Here is a 17413-nt window from a genome sequence, read left to right on the forward strand (position 1 = left end):
TTTCGGGATATTTAAAGAATTATTACATGGAACATCAAACAACAAACATCAAACATCTTATTTGAAATATGCAACAACGAACATTAAATATGAGTATCTCGGTAACAGTGAACACACAACATCAAACATGAAACGTAGAACAACAAACATGAAACGTGGAACGTAAACATGAAACGGGGGCAAAAAAGAAAAATTTCGGAATATTTGAAAAATTATTACATGGAGCATTAAACAACAAACATGAAACATCTTACTTAAAATATACAACAGCGAACATAAAATATAAGTACCACCATAACAGTGAACATGAAACATAAAACATAAAACATAAAACACACAATATCAAACATGAAACGTAGAACAGCAAATGTGAAACGTGGAACGTAAACATGAAACGGGGCAAAAAAGAAATATTTCAGGGTATTTAAAAAATTATTACATGGAGCATTAAACAACAAACATGAAATATCTTACTTAAAATATACAACAGCGAACATAAAATATGAGTACCTCGGTAACAGTGAACACACAACATCAAACATGAAACATAGAACAGCAAATATGAAATGTGGAACGTAAACATGAAACGGGGACAAAAAAGAAAAATTTTGGGATATTTAAAAAATTATTACATGAAGCATTAAACAACAAACATGAAACATCTTACTTAAAATATGCAACAGCGAACATAAAATATTAGTACCTCGGTAACAGTGAACACACAACATCAAACATGAAACGTAGAACAACAAACATGAAACGTGGAACGTAAACATGAAATAGGGGCAAAAAAGAAAAATTTTGGGGTATTTGAAAAATTATTACATGGACCATCAAACAACAAACATGAAACATCTTACTTGAAATATGAAACAACGAACATTAAATATGAGTACCTCGGTAACAGTGAACACACAACATCAAACATGAAACATAGAACAGCAAACATGAAACGGGGGCAAAATAGAAAAATTTCAGGGTATTTAAAGAATTATTACATGGAACATCAAACAACAAACATCAAACATCTTATTTGAAATATGCAACAACGAACATTAAATATGAGTATCTCGATAACAGTGAACACACAACATCAAACATGAAACATGGAACGTAAACATGAAATGGGGGCAAAACAGAAAAATTTCGGGATATTTGAAAAATTATTACATGGAACATCAAATAACAAACATCAAGCATCTTACTTGAAATATGCAACAACGAACATTAAATATGAGTACCTCGGTAATAGTGAACATTAAACATCAAACATGAAATTTTGAACTTGCAACATGAAACATGAACATAAACATGGAACGGGGGCCAAAAAAAAAAATTTTGGGGTATTTGAAAAATAATTACATAAAACATATAATAATAGACATGAAACACGTTACTTAAAATATGCAACAATGAACATAAATATGAGTACTGCTATAACAGTGAATATAAAATATCAAACATGAAACTTTGAGCTTACAACATGAAACATAAACGTAAACATGAAACGAGGGCAAACAAAAATTCGGAATATTTAGAAAATAATTATATGAAACATTGAACATTAAACATGAAACTTAAAATGTTAAATATGAGACAAGTTTAATAAAAAATAAATTAAATTTTTGTCTTTTTGTTAACACTCATTTTATTTTATTTTTCAAAATATTTATAATAAAAAAATATTTTTCTATTTTTACTTTACTTGTTTTTTTCTTATTATTATTATTGTTATTTTTAAAATATTATTTATTTAATAAATATTTTTATTTTTATTCATTTAAATTAAAAATACATATTAATGGCAGCAACTGGTTTTCCAACCGGTTGCTGCCAGTTATAAAAGTTATTTGGCTACCAGATGGCAGCCAAACAACTTTGTTGCCCCCTCTATGATACAGGGATTCAAAGTAAAACGGGGGCAAAGTCCCTGTATCATAGCCGTGTCCTAAAAGTAAAAATATTTCCTGTTTGCGAAGAGACTCAATGGGGATCAAACAAATAATCTGCATCAACATAACTAATAAGATCTGAATTTTCATTAGTCACTACAAGAAAACTGACAATAGATGATGGGAAAAAACTATCATAAAAAAGGGTGAATGACAGTGAATTTATCCGTCATCTATCTACCTGTCACTCTTTTATGATAGAGAAAAAATTTATCGTTAACTTATGATAGTGTTTAGATGTCATATGTTTATCACCCTAAAAAATGAATATTTTAATTAATTGTTTGGTGGGAAAATTTAATTTTATTTTAAATTTGAAATTTTGGTGGGAAATTAATTATCGTGCGTGAATTATTATTTGGTTAATTTTAACAGGTAACTAATTTTGTTCGTGACGGAATTTATGATTGAAATTTTCTGTCATAAATTATTTTGTTTGTGACATAAGTTATGACTAATATTTTATTTCACAAGATCTAAATTTATATTAAAAGAAATTATGAATTATTGCATTTAAAGTTATGCATTCATGTATCTGAAATTTAATCACAAATTCAACTAAAAATTAAATTATACATACTATTAAGTCCAAAAACATTTTATATTAGTAACATCATCCAAAAACACTTGCAGTTAACACATCCAAAGTAATTAAAAAGTTAATTCCAACAAATTTTCAATATTTTACAAGCTAAGAAGCCATCCAATCTTGTAGTGTGAACTCTTCTCATACTCTCAGTAAAATTCCAATAGATAAAATCCCATTCTTAGCAAATACCCTGCAAATCTCCCAAGTCTAGCAATTTCTCCCACGCTGGATGTGCAATACCAACTAAATATAGCCAACACTATCATTATAAAGATATAATGTCCAAAACTAGGGGTCTTGCACATGACAACCAACAGAATAATTATTGTGGTAGCACATGCTGCAGACTAGTCAAATCTTTATTTTTTTAGTAATTCTACACAATTGTCTTAGCATCAGAAATTGCAAGTTGTTTGGCAAACATAAAATATAATGTCCAGTATTGGCATTGATTTTCATGAAAATTATTAGTCTGCATTTTTAAGTTTTTAGCTTAAAGTTTGATAGGTCATGGTGCTTTGCCTAAGCATCTAGAATGGTAAGTGCAAAGTGTCAGCACTGATTTTCATGAACATTATTAGTCCGATTTGTTTCAAGGTTTTAGGTCTAAATCTTGTAGAACAACATGGTCCTTTATACAGTAACTTTAAACATAATTGTCTAAGCATCTAGAATGGTGAGTACATGGGCCAAGTGTCAACACTGATTATAATTAACATTATCAGTGTACTTTGTTTTACATTTTGAGGTTTGAGTCTAAAATCTTGCAAATTATTGTAAAAGAGAACATATTGATATCCTTTCTAACTAGAAGCCATTTACTACATTGTGAAATCTATCACACAATCTTCCAAGCAACACAATTTGGCTACCCAAGAAGCCACATCCCAAACAATTTGATAGAATAAAATCAAGGCAACAAGAATACTTTTTAATTCCATGATGAACAATACAAAAATTTGAACTACACTAACCTGCCTAAGGAGTACACAAACCTCTTCCTTCTCTTGATAAGATATACCTACATTTAAATAAAAGCAACACATTTCAGCAACTTAATAATTAATGCAAAAATTTCAGGAGTGACTTGGGGACAACCATTGACATTAAAGAATGGCCAACAAATCATGTTTGATCATGAATTTGAAGAGTCTAGCAATACTCGCAAGCAGTATCAGAGAGTGATAAAATATGAATAATAAATAAAGTCTAGAACAAAAAGATGCTCTTAAATCTATCAAGTCACAAAACCACAACTTAATCTTGAGCAGAAAGGCAAGCCAAAGCCTTTTACTTATCAAATCTCTACAAAAATAGGGCACACAAATCAAATAAAGAACTAAAAAGTATAGAGTGCCACTTTACAGCAGAGAAAGGAAACCAGATGAATAGAAGATGATAATTAAAACATTTGGCAAGCATCTTCTTTGCTTCTTATTTATTTTCTTGTCTTGGTTGGCTTAATTGGGCATGGGGAAAAGTAAATTGTCTGCAAATCCTGAGTTCTAAATAGGAATACACAACTAGCTTAACAAAAGAAAGGCGCCAGGGTAACTATTGAGAATAAAATATTGGAAGCAATTTACAAAAGGACTTTGCTAACTAAACACTTGATCTAACAAACAAACATTGAGGCAAACAAAAAGGTTCAATGACACAAAACAAATATTTACTTAAATAGATACCACGTCATATAAATACCACAATAGCGTGGATCTGTGAGGAGACCAACAAATGATATGTAGTCATCTGGTGATCTTTTCCAACCTTCCTGCTCCTTTATTAGAGAATAAGCAATATGCAATCCACCAGGAAGAAAAGGCATTCTTAGAAATATATTCACTTATTATGTCAATAATAAATTGATGGCTCCAAACTCAACAAGAATTTTGCTTTTATAAGTCATTTCAAATCTAAATTACTATTCCAATAACATAAGTGTAAAAGTTGAAATAGATACTTAAATTTACAAATGATAGCAAAAAGTAAAAGTCCATGTCAAGTAAAAGTAAGTAAATTTAAAAATCAAACCAGTGCTAGCGAAAGAGAATTTTGTCCTATTATTAATTACTAAAAACAAATATCATAACTCATCAACCTCATCTAAGGACCAATCCTCTCTACCTTCATTACATTATGATCTCGAAGCACTACATCGGTCTAATTATGGTTTAACAGGTTTCCAAAATAACTCCATAACCATTTCCAAAAGGAAATTGCAGACTGACAATGCAAAATTTCTTTATACAAATGGGAAATGTTTTTGGTTTTTCCTTCTACATTTACAAGATCTCTCCAGCTAATAACTGATACAGCAATGATGGTTTAATAGACATAGCCAATAATATGTACAAGAGGTTCAATCAAGACTTGTCCATAATTGTAGGTAAGTAAAGCATTTAGGTAAAAAACAAAACAGAAACTTTGACGTGCTCAAAACTTCACTTGTTTTCCATTCCTAATATCTCCAAACAAAATCAAAATAAGACACCTTTTATTTATCTTAAAAAAGTACCAAAAGCCACAATCCTGCAATAGTTTTCAGTAGGTTATAAAGGATATTTACATGGGTATCCAACAACATTGTGCAACTTAATGTGAAATTGAAAATATAATGCCTACAAAAAAAAAATAAATGTAAAAACAGAAATAACATACTTTCAAACATATCATACATGCCATGATGCAGAAGTAAACAAATTCAATGGGAGACCTCACTATCTCGTTTGCAATCGTGAATAACTTTTGTTATGTAACAAGACTCAAGTACAGGCTTACAGGCTTTTATAACCGTCTCCCCACTCTGAATGGCGTCAACTAGATATATAGCATCTGGAAACACTAGCCGCCAAAAAGCACAAAGCTTAAGTTTATAAATTTTCTCATAAATCAAATTCACATACATATAGTAGATGGGGTTTGACTCATTCCTATTAAAACACAAAAAAAAACATAAAGATGCATTTCATTTGGCACAAATAGTAGATGGATCAAAAGGACAACAAAACACATTATACTTGCATAATACAAAGAATTCCATGGTGTCAAAGGTCAACTCCCTCACAGTCAAAACCAATGACCAATTGCCTTTCAGACGACGGTTCTAGGAATTCAGCAGGAATATGAGAAGCATTGGTCACAATGTGGATTAGAACCATTGAATCTATGGGCTTTCCATATGAAATGTAAGAAAAACGATGGAGGAAAAAAATGCCGCAACTCTATAAAGCTTCAACCAATAACTCAAAAAGAATATATCAGTTGCTTATAACAAATTAAGAAAACAAATTGTAAATATGATTCTAACAAATTAGTGCATGAATTTGAAATTTCTTCGAAAAAAACTCCTTGGCTACTTAGATTCAAGATTCGTAAAGAATAAAATTTTTCATCTTCACATAATTTCTAAGTAACCAAACAGAAAACAAGTTCAAAATACAAAAAGCTAAATGAAAAACAAATCTAATCACATGAGCAAGCAATCCCCAATTAACGATTCGGAAATACTCAATTACAACCTAAATTTTAAAACTAAAAATTCCTGATCAATATTAAAAAATTAAATGTAAATTAAATTAATTAATTACCAAGGTCTGAAGAGAGGGGAATACGACTGTGATGAGAAGGAGACGAAGCCACGTCAACGGGGACCATCCAATCATATTAATTTTTTTTTCGTTGTAGTGTACCCTATTAAGGTTTTTATTCTGGCTTTTCTTTTTTTATCTTTTTTGGAAATGAATTTAAATATAGAAAAAGTTAAAAAAAAAATCGGTTGTTCTCACATACAAACAAATTTCTCCCCTAAACCATGCATGCTAGAATCAAATACAAAAACTAAGCATTTACCTTGTAGATGCTTCACTGAAAGGACTAAAATCTTCAATGGCGAGAGACCAGATACAATAGTGACGAATCTTCGTTTCTAAGATTTAGTTCGTAGTTCAAACATTGGCTTCAATGGCAGGTTGGATGCAAGCGATTTGAACAACTATTTTGCTTGATCAACGATTCGCGTCGCATCGCGCCATCGCCATTCATAGTCATGGTGGTCAGCTCGAATTCGATCAATGGGTCTGAGATTTGGGTGTTGCTTTGTCGTTCGATCTGTGTTGGTAGCGGCTGGTTGTGTTTGGAAAAAGGGAACGGTCTGTTAGCCAATATCGATTTTGACAGATAACAAATTAGATTAAATAAATATTTATAAATTGTGCTTTTATAATAAAAAAATAATGTTATGAAATTAAAGTATTTTGGATTAAAATGAAAGTATTTTAAAATTTTTGATAGTGTTTTAAATTTTGAATTTGAATATATTTAAAATTATTTAAATATTTTAGGTCATTTTATAATTTCACATAATTTGGGTGAAATTATAATTTTAAAAAGTTTTGAGATTGATAAAATATTATTTAAAAATTCAGAAATTAGACTTATTTAAAAATTTTTATAACGTTTTGAGTTATAATATAGTTTTATAAAGTTTTAAGGTCAAATTATAAATTTAAAAAATATTTCACTGTAGCAATTACTGTAGCAAGCGGCTAGCCGGATATGGTAAACGGCAATCCGGATTTTGGGCAGTAAGCTTCTGGAGCATAAACGGCTATCCGAATTTCAAAAGCGGCTAACCGGATATGAAAAGCAGCATGCCGGATATTCTGAAATTTAAATTTTTGCCTTAACGGTAACATAAAAGCGGCTTACCGGATTCCTAAACGGCAAGCCGGTTATGACCAAAATGTACATAACGGTTAGTTTTTTAGCTCAAACTATAAAAACTCAAATCCAATTCATTTTCAAGACCTCCAGCAAGCATAAACAAAAAGCACACGAGATATCTTGAGCTTTAAATTTGCAAATCACAAAACACATTGAATCATCTCTTGATCTTCATTTTTGAATATCTAATCTTTGAGTGAGTTTTATTGTAATTTTCATTTCTTTATCTTAATTGTAAGTGTTTGAGTGTGTGAGACACTTGAGTGAAGAGATTGAGAGATAATCTCTTTGTTGTAAAGGTCCATTGACACCTTGAAGTCAATTGTAAACGATTGAAGCCTTGGAAAGGCTCGGATAGTGAAATCCTCAAGCATGGATCGCTTGGAGGCGTGGACGTAGGCAGGGATTGTCGAACCACGTAAAAATTTGTGTGTTTGTTTCTCTTCTCCCTTACTCATTTGTTATTGTGCTTTAATTGAACTTATTGCTTTCAATTTTATTAAGAAGTTAGATTGTTTGTTGTGTGGATTTGTTAGGATAATTTTTAAAATACCAATTCGCCCCCCTCTTGGGTTACACACTTATATTTCACGGTCTGCCAACTTAGGGTTTGGGTAGTGTACGTAGTGGCTGATTGATTGAGAGTCACGATGAGTATTTAGGCTAGGGTTTGAGTGTTGTGTGTGAGAGTGAAAGCGACAATGTCAATGAGTATGGAGTGTTGAGAGACTTAGAAAATTTTGTCTTTGTTTTCACTTACATTAATCGCAACGTTTCATTTTATTTATTTAAAAAAATCATTTCAATAATCTAAATGGTGCGTTTTGGACTTTTAAAAAATAAAATATTATTTTTAAATTTGGTCAAACACGGTCAATATCAAAATTCTATCACTATGTTTGTGATAGAGTTTATTTCTATCACATGCATATCATAAACTATTGATAGATAAATATTTTATTACAAGTACATCATTAATAGTTTGATAGACCAAGATTCCATCACGAATCTATCATACTTCCATGATAAAATGATTTTTGTCATAAAGTGATTGTCATCTATTACTAGCTTTTTTGTAGTGAGTTCATTACAATAAAATAGTATGAAATCAATTGTTACTCGAAGATAATAAAAAATATGTTCAACTCTATTCTAATGTCTTATGGTTGATTTAGAACTAAGTCTAGCTAATAGAATAATAAAAAATGTTGTATCCAGTATAATGCACTATGATAAATACATCAAGCACCAATTGCATTTAGATACGACCTCAAGATCAAGTATCTATTCACCATCTTGTTTAGGATGGAATGGATTTTTTTTATGATCAAGTGACTGGACTATCATTGGGGTACTCAATGGGTAAGATTTTCCATATAGAAACAAAAATTTCTCTATATAAAGTGATTAAAGGATAAAAATCTCTTTAAGTTTATGCTCGGTCTGTAGCCTAAGACAATATCTAGTTTTCTCTAAATATTTTATTTCAAATTCTCTTTGAAGTAGTCAACAGCTTTTTGGTCCCATCAAATTCATGTAATTGATATAAATTGTGATTATAGCAAAGCCAAATTCCAACTACTATCTAAAAATAATTGAGCAACTAAGGTCATTAATATATTCCTCTTTTATCAAGTATTTACTGAGATGATTATACCATATGCGTTTGGATTGTTTTAACCTGTATAATGATCTTTATAGCTTTATCAAATATAAATTACAATACATTGATTGACTATCTTTCATCATTTTAAATCCATTTAGGATTTTCGTACGAATATCAGTGTCAAGTGACTTATATAAATAAGTTATCACCACATCCACGAGATGCATGTCAAGTCCATTAAATACAGCCAAACCGACTAAAAATCAAAATGTAATTGTATAAATAACTATAGCATATGTCTTCTGATAATCAATATCAGGTCTCTACAAGAACCTTTCTACAACAATCATGCTTTATAACTTTGTTCTTCTCATTATGTTTTCGTACAAATACTTATTTGTACCGAACAGACTTAATATCCTCTAGTTTTTGGAATATAGGTGCAAATACATTAATTTTGGCTAAAGAAGTCAACTCTATTTCAATTGCTTCTTTCCACTTAAACCAATCATATCTCAATCTACATTCATCGATGGATTGCGGATCTTTATCTTTTATAATATCAATAGCTACTGTAAACATAAACACATCATCGATGAATTTTATCACTTTACAGTTCTACACCTTTGTTGTGTGTGTAAAGTTTATAAAATTTCTTTTCTTTTAAATTTTGACCTACTTTTTAGGCTATACCTCTTTAGAAGGTTTCTCAGGATTTATGGTCTTATCAAACTAGGAGCCTTTTCTTAATAATACCTTGAGTCAAATCAACATAAACCTCATTATTTCTAGATTCATCTATCTCTTTAAAGTCTTGTACCTCATCTCAAGGTCATACATCATCAAGGTCCTCGATCTCTTCATCGACCATTTGTTTTCTATAGCGATTTGCTTATTTTCATTTTGAGCATCATTTGCAGCAAGACCTTGATATTTTATTTTTCTTTTTCGAGGGACAATATCTTTTGAACCAAGTAATCTACTACTCTTCAGGCATGCCATAGACAATTCCTCAATTGTTTTTTCATAACTTATTCTTTAGGAAAATGACATTACCAGGAATGTTAGTAGCTGATATATTTGATTTGGTTACTTTTGTCACATCTATAAATGTATATGGCAATTTATTTGCCATCTGCTGCAAATGAATATCCCTCACACTTTATTTCCCTTCAAGAAGTTCGTGGTCTAGATGAGATATATGGGTCACTTTCCATAGATGATCATGCCTAATTTATAGAGTATTTTTCTCTCTCTCGATAGAGGAAAATTTGTCTCATTAAAATAACAATCCACAAAATGTACAATAAATAAATCACTGCTTACAAGGTCAAGATATCTAATAACAAATGCTGAGTCAAAACTTACATAAATTTTCAAACGACGTTGGGTTCTCATGCTAGCACGTTGCGATGGCTGAAACTTGTATACCATAATATATCAAGTTGATGCCCTAGAACTAATTATAATGAGGAATACTGATGATAGCCAGTAGGCCTCATGTAGAGTAATATAACAGCATGCAGAATTGCATTACTGATGCAAAAATAGTAATTGACTGCATAACAATAAAGTTCTAGCAATTACCTAAAGACAATTGGTGACTGACTTTGATAATCTATTTGGAGTATCTACTTGTGGTATTGGACACTCTATCTCAATCCTAACTGACATGATATAGTAGCAGTCAAAGTTTTTAAAGTAAATTCACTAGCATTATCAAGTCATATGCTCTTGATTGGATAATTTAGAAATTGTGCACGTAACTTGATAATCTCTGCAAGCAATCTAGTAAATACAAATTTATGTGTAGATAATTAAAAAAATGAGAGCATTGTGTAAATGCAACAATCAATATAATAAAATAATGAAATGAATCACTTGATGAGTGAATGGGTCCAGAAATATCTCCTTGAATTCTTTGGAAGAACGACAGTGATTTAAAACTAATTTTACAAGGTGATGGGGTAAACACCAATTTATCTTGTGAATAGGTAGGTAGTGCAACTATTCTTATTAGATAATGGAATTTTTAAATTCTTCAATGGTATCCATAAGAATTTTCAACATCCTATGCAACATTTTTTGTATACGATGACCAAAACAGTCATCTCCAAGTATAAAAACTTTTTGGATCACATAAGTTCTATTTTATGATTGTGTCACTTTCCATTGATTTTATCGTTGTATATTACAAGCTAGATGAGAGCGTTGGGAGCTTTTCTAATATTCATTTCAGTTAAGAGATATTAGAGGTAATGCAAAGGTATTCCACATTATTCTTATTTATTGTCTCAATATGAAAACTATTACAATGAAAATCTTTAAAGCTAAGTAGATTTCTTCTACTCTTTGGTAAATATAGAGTGCATGCATATAGAATTCTATACCATTTGCTAATATTAATATAGCTCTTCTAGAGCTTTCAATAAGTCTATAGGATTTACTACCGAATTTACTGTAGCTTCAATTAATGTTAAATTCCATAAATATTTCTTATCTTGAAAGATTATATAGGTAGTTGCATTATCAGGAAAACAAATATCGTCACTAAGTGATTTACCTTCGAAATTCAAATCTTTGCAACAAATACACTGAACAGATAAATATTGTAAGTATTCCTTATTTTCTGATGTAGAAGATCCAATTTTAACGGCAACCATGAAGCATACTTATCAAGATAGTTTTTTATTAAATAAATAGATGATAAAAAGAGTATAAGGGAATACCGGAATAGGATACTTCCTATATAAGAGAAAAGTTGTGATGATAATGTGTTGTAGATCTATTCAATTGCTTTAATTATGAATTATTTATTACAAATGGTAATGCTATTTTTCGGGAATTTGAGGAGCCCTGAGTGGTGGAAGGATTTGCCATTAGTATTACACTTTTTCATTTATGGAGCGTAAATGAAATACGCAGCTCCAGTAATCCATAAACGTTAGGGATGGCAAAAATCCCCACGGGGACGGGTACCCTCGGGGATTTTCCCCATTCGGGGAGGGTACGGGAATAATTTTATACCCAAATTTTTATTCGGAGAGGGGACGGGGAAAATTTTTTACCCAATTTTTTATTCGGGGAGGGGATGGGGATGAGGTGGAATCCCCATCCCCTACCCATTTCCCCATTTTAATTTTTAATTTTATTTTTATTTTTAAAATTACTAATAAATAAATAACAAAATTATAAATATTGTTAAAAATAATAAATATCAAAATATTTATATTATTAAATGCTAATAGGTATCCTACATTAGCTCGAATTGCTAGAGATATTTTGGCAATTCCAATTACAACAGTTGCTTCTGAATCAACTTTTAGCACCGGTGGTAGAGTAATCTTTTTAGTAAACGTGCGCTGGAAAAATTCATTAGCACCACTGGGTTTTTCTAATTTTTCTATAATAATAATTTTATTTTATTTTCATGTATGTCCCTAATGTAATCTTTTTTTTTTTAAATTAGAGTTAGAAACTTATTTTATAAAATAATTAAATTATATATGCACTAAATAATTGAAATCGTTAAGAGGTTAAAATTTATTACTGTTTGAAAGAGAAGTATGTCAATGTATAAAAATTTATCACTAGGATTTGAAAATTACAAAATAGCAGAGTATCAATTAAGAATATTTTCATAATTTCATGGTTTATTTCTTTCACAATCATACTTTCTCTTTTTCTTTTTAATACATCAAATATGTCACCATCTATGTCAATAAAAAAAACAATGAATTTCATAAATATTTTTAATGATACAATTTAATAATTTATAATATAAACTTACTTGTTACATTGTTGTCGTTTATTTTATCAAGTATGTGTTTTTTGTTAAAAGCTTTAATGTTGTGTTGCTCGATATATGTACTTTTTTTTTTAACTCTTCTATATGTCCCGCATTTGCACAAATACTTATAATAGATTTATAAATTAGCACTAGATCAGCCCCAACATAGCTCGAATTAATTGTTATTTTATAGGATAAATTTCACTGAACCCCATTTATTAGATAGATATACTTCAATTTACCTCCAAAAGTGTGAAAACTTCATTTTACTCCCAAATACTTAGGGATGGCAATGGGGAGGGGAGGGGAGGGGACCGATCTCCCCGTACCCATCCCCGATATTTTGCGTATGTCTCCGTCCCCTCCCCGTCCCCGTCAGAATTACTTGAGAGAATCCTCATCTCCTCCCCGAATAATAACAGGGGATCCCCGAGGGTCCCCGATCCCCGAATAATTAATACATTTTTTTTTGATTTTGAGTTAATCATATTAAAATAAAAAAATTCAAATAAAAGTAAAGTTTGAAATATTTCTTACATTAATATCTATTACAAAAGTCACATACATTAAATTAGTAAGTAACGCAACATGCAAGGGATACAAACTTCTTTTGCAAACTATCATGAACAAATTAATAGTCTAATACAAAATTGTTACAAATAAAATCGAATTTAGATTCAAAATTAACTTTTTCAATGGTGGCATGGGCACTTTATAAATGTGGACTATTCTCTTTACAACACAATAGTTAAATCGGAGCAAATCAAAAGTAAATATTAGATTAGATTAGATTAGATATTAAAATTGTGATTCGTTGTGGGCAATTATAACATCTATAAATAAATAAAAAATAGATTTAAGTTTAAAATATTTAAAGAATATTAAAATTAAAAAAAATGTTTGGCTATTAGAATCTACTCGGTCTTTTTAATGTCCTAAATAAAAACTTAGGACTTTAATTAGTTAATTAGGCCTAAAAGTTTAATAATATAAATATTTTGATATTTTTTATTTTTACCAATATTTATAATTTTATAATTTAAATTTTATAATTTATTTACTAGTAATTTTAAAAAATTAAAATGGGGAAATGGGTAGGGGATGGGGATTCCACCTCATCCCCATCCCCTCCCCGAATAAGAAATTGGGTAAAAAAATTTCCCCATCCCCTCCCCGAATAAGAAATTGGGTATGAAATTATCCCCATACCCTCCCCGAATAGGAAAAATCTCCGAGGGTACCCGTCCCCGTGGGAATTTTTGCCATCCCTACAAATACTGCTATTTTTAACAGGTGAGTAACGTTAACCAATTAAATTACGAGAACGCCCCTAAACCAATAACTAACAGTTTTGTGGAGTTAATAGGGATAATTCTATTTCGCCCATTAAGGTCTGATATATTTTAAGTTAGATGACAAAAAATAAATTTATCAATGAAAACCCCCGAATAGTAAAAAAGCGTTTAAAAAGTTTAATTAATTTTTACTGTTATTTTAATGTTTACTTATAATAACAAATTTTGTTTACAATATCACACAATGAAAATAAAAAAAAATAATTTTTACCCTTATCTTGAATTTAAATATTTTATGAACATAAATCATTAATCAACTAGTTCACTTTTACCATTGAAATTACCATTTTACCCTTCAAAGTATCTAAATACAAATTAACCCATAAAACTTATTTACATTCCATTACTAATATAATTCAATGGATTAAAAATTAGAAAATATATAAAATTTAGTGAAATTCAATAACTGAACTCTTAATCCTAATCCCAAATTTTGTCGGTTTCTTTTTTATTAATATTATTTGTTATAAAGTTTAATCTTACAATTCTTAATAATAATTCTTTTTTATTGAAACCCATTTTTCTTCACAAACATAAAGCTAAGGGGTAAAAATAATAAAATAATTAATAATTTATAAATATTTAAATATACCAATATCTATCATTTTTCTTAAAATAATATTTATCATTTTTTATTCATTAATCTTAGGAATCTTGAACAGTAACCCCTTTTTAATTTATGATTACAATGTTAAAAATGCACAGTTCTAATCTTTTAGAATAAAATTTAAAATGAGTTATTAAAAAGAAAATAATTTTATTCCCGATTTGGCTTTGAAATCTAATAAATTACCATCCATGCCAGCCACCACAATTTATCCTTAATTAAAATTAAAAATTGCACTGCATTTTTTTTTCAAATTCGTTTTCTTTTAATCTTTATCTTCTTTTCCTTTTTTCTCTTCCTTATCTTCTTTTTCCTTTTCATCTTATTTCTTTGTCTTCTATTCTTTTTTTTTTTCCATTTCGTCTTTGTTTCTTTATCTTATTCTTTGTTCTTTTGCTTCTCTCTTCTCCTTCTTTGCTCCAAATCAACCATCTCATAATCAAAATTAAAGATTATAACAAAGTCAAAAAATCAAAATCTCAAAAGCTATAAAAAAAGTGGAAAATTTTTTTCCTCTCTTCTTCTTTCTTCATCTTCTTCTTTCCCTGCCCTGTTCAGCTTCTTCTTCATTTCTTATTTTTTTCCCCCTTTTTTCACACACTTAACAACTCCACAACCACTTCCAAATCTAATTTCTACAATCCCACTTTGAATCCATTATTTAAAAATGAAAATTAGTTTCTACAAATCAAAGTATAATAATCACAATCTTCATTTCCTTCTTAGAAAAAGACTTGGCCTTCATCATAATACACGAATCGAAACACTAATAAGCAAAACTCACTGAAATTAGCAACACATATAATTCAAACTATGCCCATTGCCCAACAAAACCTATGGTTGCATGCCAAGCAAGTCCATGGCCGCGCGTGGCCATTCCAAGCAAACCCATAGTAGTGCGTGGCCATGCCAAGCAAGCCATGGCCACGCGCAGCCATTCCAAGCAAGCCCATGGCTGCGCTCGGCCATGCCAAGCAAGTCCATGGCCGCACACAGCCATTCCAAACAAAGCCATGGCCGCACGCGGCCATGTCAAGCATACGATGATTCAAGCAATGGGTCTTGATGATTTCAATGATTAGTTTGGTTTTAGGTTTATTGGCAAATTTGGAAAGAAAGTATGGTTTGTTTAAAGGATAAGATGGGCCAAGTTTTGGAACAGCGGTGTTGGCACCCATCGCCCGATTCCAAATCTTCGTCGCGAGTTACTGCCGTGGCTTCCATGGCTCTATGATGCTTGAAGAAGATGAAGCATGGGGCAAATAAAGAAAAATGCAGTGAATGGGAAAAAAAAAGGAACTAAAGAAGGTGAAAAAATTTTAGAGAATAAAAAATAAGGAAAAAAGTGAGAGAATTTTGTTTTTCTTATTTAAAAAAGAAGTAATTTTTAATGCTTCTATAGTTAAAAAATTAACTAATTAAAAAAAATTATCAACTTGGGTAATTTTTATTGAAATGTTTGAGTGTTTGTTGAAATTTGTCAAATATTTGGGTTGGTGAAAATTAGCTGATTTGTTTTTACTTCTTGACAGTGAGTTGGTTGTCAAAGGAATACAATAATATAATATTACACCTTTTGATCATTAAAATTAACAGAGAGAAAATAATATTAAGAAATTATAATAAATGATATTAATATAAAAGAAACCGACAAAAATTTAGGATTAGGGGTTAAGGCTTTAGTTTTTGAATTTCATTAAATTTTATATGTTTTCTAATTCTTAATCCATTGAATTATAATAGTAATGGAATTTAAATAAATTTTACCGGTTAATTTGTCTTTTAGATACTTTGAAGGGTAAAATAGTAATTTGGATGGCAAAAATCAACTAATTGATTAATGATTTATATTCATAAAATATTTAAATTCAAGATAAGGGTAAAAATTAATATTTTTTATTTTCATTGTGCTAAAAAGTGAATACAAGACTTGATGGATGAAGGACTCGATGATCAATACACTACTAGAGAGTCCCTTCCACAAAAATGACGAAACTAATTCAATGTGGCATGGATGTCTTAGTGCCAGGAGAGCATTAGCAGAAGTATATGAAACCGAGCAATTAAAGATTTTATTATTCAACAAACCTATTACAAGAGAAGTGAATACAAGACTCGATAGATGAAGGACTCGATGATCGACACACTACTAAGGAGTTTCTTTTATAAGGGCTGAGGGAATGTCCTTTTACTATAGTCTTGATTAATAGCCATAGATTCTCTTATTCTCATTGGATTCCTCAATTAGTATGCACCCCAATCTTAGTCACTGGCATCTGCTTGGAGATAAGATTCCCTTATCTGAAATCTTTAAAGGCGGAAGTAATTGACAACTTACTTTTAACTCCTCTACTGCTTTTGTCGCTTCTTCCGATCACAGTGAAGATATTTTCTTTAGGTGCTTTGAGGCTTGACTTATCAGCTTTGAGAGATTTTGAATATGATCTACTGCATAATTGATAATACCCACAAACTGTTGAATCTGCTTTCTACTAGACAACTCATCAGGGAACTAAGATATTTTTTCTGTAATGTATGGTTGTGGGATGATATGTCCATTTTTAATGTGCAGTCTCAAGAAATCAATTTCTTTAAGCCCAATATGCATTTTGGATTTAGATAATGCCAGAACATGTTTGTATGTTAGTTTTTTTAATCTCAAAAGATGTTCAGCATACTCTTTTTATTGTTACTGAAGATCAAGGCATCATCAATATTATACCAGACAAAATCCTTATATAAGCTTGTAAACCTTATCCATTATGTGCTGAAATTCTGATGAAAAGGGTATG

The 17413-nt window shown here is 30.3% G+C and overlaps 1 long non-coding RNA gene across 2 annotated transcripts; it reads right to left on the reverse strand.

Moving 5' to 3' along the window:
* Positions 1–2548: 2548 nt before the first annotated feature.
* LOC112095906 lies at positions 2549–6707 on the reverse strand. 2 transcript variants are annotated; one of them, XR_002904060.1, is made up of 3 exons: positions 6391–6707; positions 3516–3562; positions 2549–2784 (listed from the first exon to the last, which is right to left on the reverse strand). It is a non-coding gene; the product is annotated as an uncharacterized LOC112095906 (long non-coding RNA). The 2 variants fall into 2 exon arrangements; XR_002904061.1 differs by lacking the exon at positions 6391–6707 and adding an exon at positions 6129–6239.
* Between the last annotated feature and the right edge of the window lie 10706 nt (positions 6708–17413).

The sequence above is a fragment of the Citrus clementina genome, unplaced genomic scaffold (assembly GCF_000493195.1).
Source record: "Citrus clementina cultivar Clemenules unplaced genomic scaffold, Citrus_clementina_v1.0 scaffold_8, whole genome shotgun sequence".
Lineage (NCBI taxonomy): Eukaryota > Viridiplantae > Streptophyta > Magnoliopsida > Sapindales > Rutaceae > Citrus > Citrus x clementina.